Below are 8,150 nucleotides of genomic sequence, written 5' to 3'. Positions count from 1 at the left end.
TGTTTCTTTGAATAGTAGATAATCCAAAAATCAGGCAGGATTCAACCAGAAATTCAAACTGAAAAAATGCTGCTTCAGGTAAGTTAAATCCAATTATAAACTTTTTTATTGTTTAGATATTCATTCTCTTAAAAACATTTGTATTTTGCCTTCAAAAGTTTAAAAAACAAACACTATAGAAAATTTAACATCACCCAAATTAACAAATAATAACATTTTGTGAATTTTGCTGCAAACAAATTTTTATAATTTAAATAAAATATTACAAATAAATTCAAAATTCCTTTTGTTGATCTCTCCAGTATCATTCCCCTCCCTGGAGATAGACTGCTATCATGAATTATGATGTATCATTCCAGTCATTGTTTTTGTACTTTACTATATACATATCTATAAAAATAAATAATACCCAATCATAAAATTGGCACAAAGTACTTGAATAGACATTTCACCAAAGAGGACATTCAAATGGCCACCAAACACATGAAAAGATGTCAGTGTCATTAGCCATCAGGGAGATGCAAATCAAAACCACATTGAGATACCATTTCACTTCTACAAGGATGGCTAAGATTTAAAAAAAAAAACAAAACCCATAAAATAACAAATGATGAGGATGTGGGGAAATTGGAGCCCTTACCCATTGCTGATGGGAATACAAAGTCGCACAGCCATTATGGAAAACCGTGTGGTGGTTTCTCAAAAAATTAAAAAATAGAAACACCATATAACCCAGCAATTCCACTCCTAGGTACATACCCAAAAGACTTGAAAGCAGAGACTCAGAGACTTGTACGCCTATGTTCATTGCAGCACTATTCACAAGAGCCAAAAGGTGGAAACAACCTAAATGCCCATCAACAGATGAATGGATAAACTATAGCACATACACACAATGGAATACTATCCAACAATAAAGAACAATGAGGAATCTGCGAAACATCCCACAACATGGATGAATCGGGGGGGCATTATGCTGAGTGAAATAAGTCGATCACAAAAGGACAACTATTGTATCAGACCAGTTATAAAAACTCATGAAAAGGTTTACATACAAAAAGAAACAATCTTTTATAGTTACCAGGGAGGGGAGGGAAAAACACTAAGTAAACAATAAGTATTAACTATAGTGAAGGGTAAGACAGTACACAATACTGGGGAAGTCAGCACAACTTGCCCAAGGTAAGGTCATGGAAGCTCCACAAACATATCCAAATTCCCTGAGGGACCGAATTAGTGGGCTGAGGACTGTAGGGACCATGGTCTTAGGGAACATCTAGCTCAATTGGCATAACACACTTTGTAATGTTCTACATCCTACTTTGATGAGTAGCATCTGGGGACTTAAAAGCTTGCAAGCAGCCATCTAAGATACTCCACTAGTCTAACCCCATCTGGAGCAAAAGCGAATGAAGAAAACCAAAAACACAAGGGAAAGATTAGTCCAGAGGACTAATGGGCCACAAGTACTACAACCTCCACCAGACTGAGCCCAGCACAACTAGATGGTGTCCAGCTACCACCACTGACTGCTCTGACAGGGATTACAATACAGGGTCCCGGACAGAGCTGGAGAAAAATGTAGAACAAAATTCTAACTCACCAAAAAAAAGACCAGACTTACGGTGTGACAGAGACAGGAGACACCCCAAAAGTATGGCCCCCAGATTCCGTTTTAACTAAGTACTGTAATCACTCCTGAAGTTCACGCTTCAGCCAAGGATTAGACAGACCCATAAAACAAAATGAAACTAAATGGGCACACCAGCCCAGGGGCAAAGACGAGAAGGCACAAGTGGACAGGAAAGCTGGGAACAGGGAACTGAAGGTCGAGAAGGGGAGAGTTGACGTGTCATGGGGGTGGCAGCCAATGTCATAAAACAATATGTGTATTAATTGTTTAATAAGAAATTAATTTGCTCTGTAAATGCTAATCTAAAATACAATAAAAAAATACTCTTAAAAAAAAGTTATATGATAGATATATTTACAACAAGAACAAAAAGTAGCTGCTGAGGCTGTTTATATACAACCAAAAACCTCACGGGATTTGGTTTCTTTGTTTGGAGGTTTAGGGTCATGCTTTCATGGGACATCCCAGTTAACTGGCCAAATAGCATATTTAGTGCTTCTGTTCTACCTCCTAGTTCGTTAAGTAGAGCCTGGGGTCTTAAAAGCCTGCAAGTGGCCATCCAAGGCACAACAATTGCCTGGAGCAACAAAGGAAGGAGAGTCAGGAATAGGAGGAAGATGTGGAATGTGTTTCTAACTGCCTCCATGAACAACTGTCTCCTTTGCCATGAGACCAGAAGTGGATGGTGCCTGGCTACCATTACTAAATATTTTGATCAAAGATTCTATAGAAGAATCCTGATCAAAAGGAGGAAAACGTAGGACAGAATTTCAAATTCTCATGGACTACAGACTTCCTGGAGCCATGAAGGTTTGGATGAAACCCTGAAGCTTGCCCTGATATAATCTTTAAAACTTAAACCAGAAATATCCCCTGAAGTCTTCTTAAAACCAAACAATAGCTTAACAAAAAACGTCTGTCTTGAACATTATGCTCTTTTTAGAACTGGCTGGTGAAGTGGTTAAAGTGATTGACTGCTAACCGAAAGGTCAGTGGTTCAAAACCACCAGCAGCTCCTCAGGAGAAAGATGGGCCAGTCTCCTTCCGTAGAGATTTACAGCCTTGGAAACTCTATGGGGTCGCTATGAGTCAGAATCAACTTGATGGCTGTGGGTTTGGTTTTTGGTTTGTATGGGATCAAATTGACAATGCAACTGGGGGGCAGGGAATTTATGTTAATAGGGGAGGAAAAACTCAGAAAAGGAGAGAGGGAATGGTTGCACAACTCAAATAATGCAATTAACATCACTGAATTGTACATGCAGAAATTGCTGAATTGGTGTATGTTTGTATATATTCTCGACAACAGCAAAATAAATATTTTAATTAAAAAAATAGTTGTTATATTTTATCAATTTTGGTCTATGAAATCAAGTTATATTCTGAAGCTTTACTTGAATAAAAACACACTTTTGTGATTGTTCCATACTGGTAAAGATCTACTTCATTCAGTTTAGCTGTTATATGGTGGTCTATGACAGGAATATACCATAATTCATCCACTTCCCTATTGATGAACAGTTAGGTTGTTTCCTTTTTCACTTTTACAAGCGATACTTCAATGAACTGTTCTTTGACCATAGCTCTATGCACATGTACAAAAGTTTCTATAGAAAAAATTTTTCAAGTAGAATTTCTAACTTCCTAGCCTATGCATAGTTTCACTTTTACTAAATATTGTCAAACTGCTTACAACCAATTTGTCAGATTTAATTTTTTAAAATACAACAGGTGTGAAATTGTATCTTATTTTAATTTGCAGTTCCCAATTCCTTCATGAGATTGAGCATCTTTTCTTATTTTTATTGGTTCTTGGGCTTCTTTAGTCAAATTCTTTAAAAGGTTGATTGTCTTTTTCTTATTGTCCGATTTTTCTTTAATCAAGTTACTAATGCTTTACTATGTAAGTTTTTTACCTTTGTATAAAATGTATTTTCTCATATCAAAGTTTTCAACTGTGATGTAGTTACTTTAGTTATGCATTCCAGATGATATGTTTTCTTGATTCTTTCAGCTATGTATTATTGAAATAGAAAAAAAAAAAAAGCCTTTATACTTGCTTCAAAGTGAAGCTCTAAATGATAGTAAATATTAAGAATTAACATTTGTATACTCTTGAAGAGACTGCTTCTTAGCTAAAGTAGATACATGAGACTAAATGGGCAGCTCCTGTCCGGAGGCGAGATGAGAAGGCAAAAAAGGACAGGAGCTGGTTGAATGGACACAGGAAGTCCAGGGTGGAAAGGAGGAGTGTGCTGTGCTGTCACATTATAGGGAGAGCAACTAGGGTCACATAGCAGTGTGTGTATAAATTTTTGCATGAGAAACTAACTTGAACCATAAACTTTCAAATAAAGCACAATAAAAAAAAGAATTAACATTAGTAAACTACTAAACAACAACAAAAAATAGAGAAAAATAAAATTATAATAAACTAGTAAAATGTTCTGCCTTGAAATGGATAAATTTCTAGAAACACACTACCTACCCAAACTAACACCAAGTGATACTGAAAATCTGAACAGACCCATAACAAGGGAAGACACTGAAAAGGTAATAAAAAAAACTCCCGGCAAAAAAAAGCCCTGGCAAGAATGCCTTCACTGGAGAATTCCACCAAACATTCAGAGAAAAGCTTATACCAGTATTACTCAAACTATTTCAGAACACAGAAAAGGAAGCGACACTTCCAAATTCATTCTATGACGCCAGCATAACCCTGATACGAAAACCAGGCAAAGACGCCACACACAAAAAAAAATTACAGACCAATATCTCTCAAGAATATAGATGCAAAAATTCTCAACAAAATTCTAGCCAATAGAATTCAGCATCATATCAAAAAAATAATACACCACAACAAAGTAGGATTCATACCAGATATGCAAGGATGGTTCAACATTAGAAAATCAATCAACATAATCCACCACATCAATAAAAGGAAAGAAAAGAATCACATGATCATCTCAATTGACGCAGAAAAGGCATTTGACCAACTCCAACACCCATTCCTGATAAAAACTCTCAATAAAATAGGTATAGAAGGGAAACTTCTCAACAAAAAAAGGGCATCTATGCAAAACCAATGGCCATCATCATTCTTAATGGAGACAGGATGAAAACATTCCCCTTGAGAACAGGAACAAGACAAGGATACCTTTTATCACCACTCCTATTTAACATTGTGCTGGAAGTTCTAGCTAGAGCAATAAGGCAAGAAAAAGAAATAAAAGACATCCAAATTGGTAATGAAGAGGTTAAACTGTCCCTCTTTGCAGATGACATGATACTATACATAGAAAACCCAAAAGACTCCATGAGAAAACTACTGAAACTAATAGAAATATTCGGCAGAGTAGCAGGATACAAGATAAACACACAAAAATCCACTGGATTCTTATACACCAATAAAGACAATGATGAAAAGGAAATCAGGAAACAAATACCATTTATAACAGCCCCTAAAAAAATAAAATACTTGGGAATAAATCTAACCAGGGAGGTAAAAGACCTATACAAAGAAAACTACAAAACACTACTGCAAGAAACCAAAAGAGATCTACATAAATGGAAAAATATACCATGCTCATGGATAGGTAGACAACATGGTGAAAATGACAATTCTACCCATAGCAATTTACAAATACAAAGCAATCCCCATCTAAATAGCAATGACATTTTTTAAAGAGATGGAAAAACTAATCATTAACTTTATATGGAAAGGGAAGAAACCCCGGATAAGTAAAGCACTATTGAAAAAGAAGAATAAAGTAGGAGGATTCATACTACCCGACCTCAAAACCTACTATACAGCTACAGGAGACAAAACAGCCTGGCACTGGTACAACAACAGATACATAGACCAATGGAACACAGTTGAGAACCCAGATGTAAATCCATCCATCTACAGTCACCTGATCTTCAACAAAGGCACAAAGTCCATCAAATGAGAAACAGTCTTTTCAACAAATGGTGTGGGCAAAACTGATTGTCCATCTGCAAAAAAATGAAATAGGACCCATACCTCACACAATATACAAAAAAATAATTCAAAACGGATCGAAGGGAGGCGGTGCCAAGATGACAGAGTGGTCAGACATTTCGGTGGACCCTCTTACAATAGAGACCCGAAAAAACAAGTGAATCTATTACATATGTCAATCTGAGAGCCATGAAAATAATAGGCTGAGTTGAGGAACCAGACTGAGTGGCGGGGGAGGGAGAGACAGTTCGGAAGTAGCGAGGAGTTGCCAGACCTGACCCGGCGAGAGCCTGAGCCCTTCAGGCCTGATCAGGTAGGGGGTGAGTGGTGAGGCAGGCAAGCAGCGGTGCTCAGGAGGCACGTTTTCTGCACGGGAAGAGACCCAGCACCAGAGAGCCTACACAGCCACCCAGAACCAGTGAGAAGCAGCCCTGGATTGGTGAAAGATAAGTACATGTGTACGGCCTACCACACAGATCAAAAACATCCCCCTTAGGGAAAAACCTCTCTCCCATTTACCTCCCCGCTCCCTGCTCTACACTGGGTCCTGGATTAGCTTCAGCAATTGCCGAGTCCCCTGGGCCAGAAGTAGGATACATCACACACCCGGAGCCATTCTCCCTGCCTTAGAGAGTAAACAAATTAACAAACAGGAAAAAATAAACTACCAGCTCCCTTAAGCCAGGAACCCAGGGTAGGCACAGCTCCTTTGCCTAGGCACAGGCATAAGGGATCCATGGACTTTGAGTGCCTTTCCCCCTTTGTAGACTTGTAAGGGCCCATTTCAACAGCATAGGCCATCATTACTGCAGTACAACAGGGTATATGCCGGAAGTCTAACTTCACCTGTTTCAGCTGTGAACTTGCAGGTTCTTGACATTAGACACTGCTCTCCCCATTAAGCAGGGTCTTCACCTACCCACATCAGGGGCCTGAGGACTGATGGCTCCACCCATGCCACCTAGCCACCTGCGATAGGGGCCCATGAATAAGAGGTGCCCCTAGTCCTTACAACCCACAGCAGTAGGCACTCATAGTCCAGCTGCAAAACCCATCCACCTACGTGCTCTAGGGAACAGGGACACGCCTTCCTCCTGGACACTTGGGGGCGGTGGTCAGCCCCCTACCTTGCTCAGAGTGTGTCCCCCACTGCAGTCAGATGCCTGTGCTTACACCAATCACCCATGCCTGTCTAGGACTGTAAGTGAGAGCCTACACCACACACTTGGTGGCTATCGACCTGGGCACTTGAGCTGAAACCACACAGAAGGAGTGGGTGGACTCCTGAGTTCACATACCTAGTAACAGATCTAGTGACAGGACATTAGAGCTTCAAAGTTGCCAATAATCAAACTAGCTCTTATGAGCAGCCTATTTGGGCATATCAAAACCAGACAAGAAGATAGGACACAGTAAGCACACATAAAATAAATAAATATAATAACTTATTGATGGCTCAGAGACAACAGTCAATATCAAATCACATAAAGCGGCAATCCATGATGGCTTCAGCAAGCTCCCAAAATAAAGAATCTAGAAATTTTCCAGATGAGGAAAATTGCTTGGAAATACCGGAGGCAGAATACAAAAGATTAATCTACAGAACTCTTCAAGAAATTAGGAAGGAAATTAAGCAAAACACAGAACACGTAACAGAGGAAATTAAAAAGATTAGAGAAGAGCACAATGACAAATTTAACAGGCTGCAAGAATCCACAGAGAGACAGCATTCAGAAATCCAGAAAATTAACAATAAAATTTCAGAATTAGACAACTCAACAGAAAGTCATAGGAGCAGAATCCAGGCAATGGAAGTCAGAATTAGTGAGACTGAAGATAAAGCACTTGACACCAACTTATCTGAGGAAAAATCAGATAAAAGGATTAAAAACAAATGAAGAAACCCTAAGAATTATGTGAGACTCTATCAAGAGGAATAACCTATGAGTGATTGGAGTACCAGAATAGGGGGGAATAAGAGAAAATACAGAGAGAATGCTTGAAGATTTGTTGGCAGAAAACTTCCCTGATATCGTGAAAGATGACAAGATAGGTAACCAAGATGCTCATCGAATCCCACATAAGGTAGATCCCAAAAGAAAGTCACCAAGACATATTTTAATCAGACTTGCCAAAACCAAAGGTAAAGAGAGAATTTTAAGAGCAGCTAGGGATAAACGAAAAGTCATCTACAAAGGAGAGTCAATAAGAATAAGCTCGGACTACTCAGCAGAAACCATGCAGGCAAGAAGACTATGGGATGACTTATATAAAGCCTTGAAGGAAAAAAACTGCCAACCAAGAATTATATATACAGCAAAGCTGTCTCTCAAATATGATAGTGAAATTAGGATTTTCCAGATAAACAGAAGTTTAGGGAATTTGCAAAACTCAAACCAAAATAACAAGAAACACTAAAGGGAGTCCTCTGGTTAGAAAATCAGTAACATCAGATAACAACCCAAGACTAGAACACAGGACAGAGCAACCAGATATCAACCCAGATAGGGAAGTCACAAAAGGAAACCAAGGCTA

This window comes from Trichechus manatus, unplaced genomic scaffold, assembly GCF_000243295.1.
Source record: "Trichechus manatus latirostris isolate Lorelei unplaced genomic scaffold, TriManLat1.0 scaffold00108, whole genome shotgun sequence".
NCBI lineage: Eukaryota > Metazoa > Chordata > Mammalia > Sirenia > Trichechidae > Trichechus > Trichechus manatus.
The sequence above is the reverse complement of the archived record's forward strand: the minus strand, read 5'-3'. Positions refer to the sequence as shown.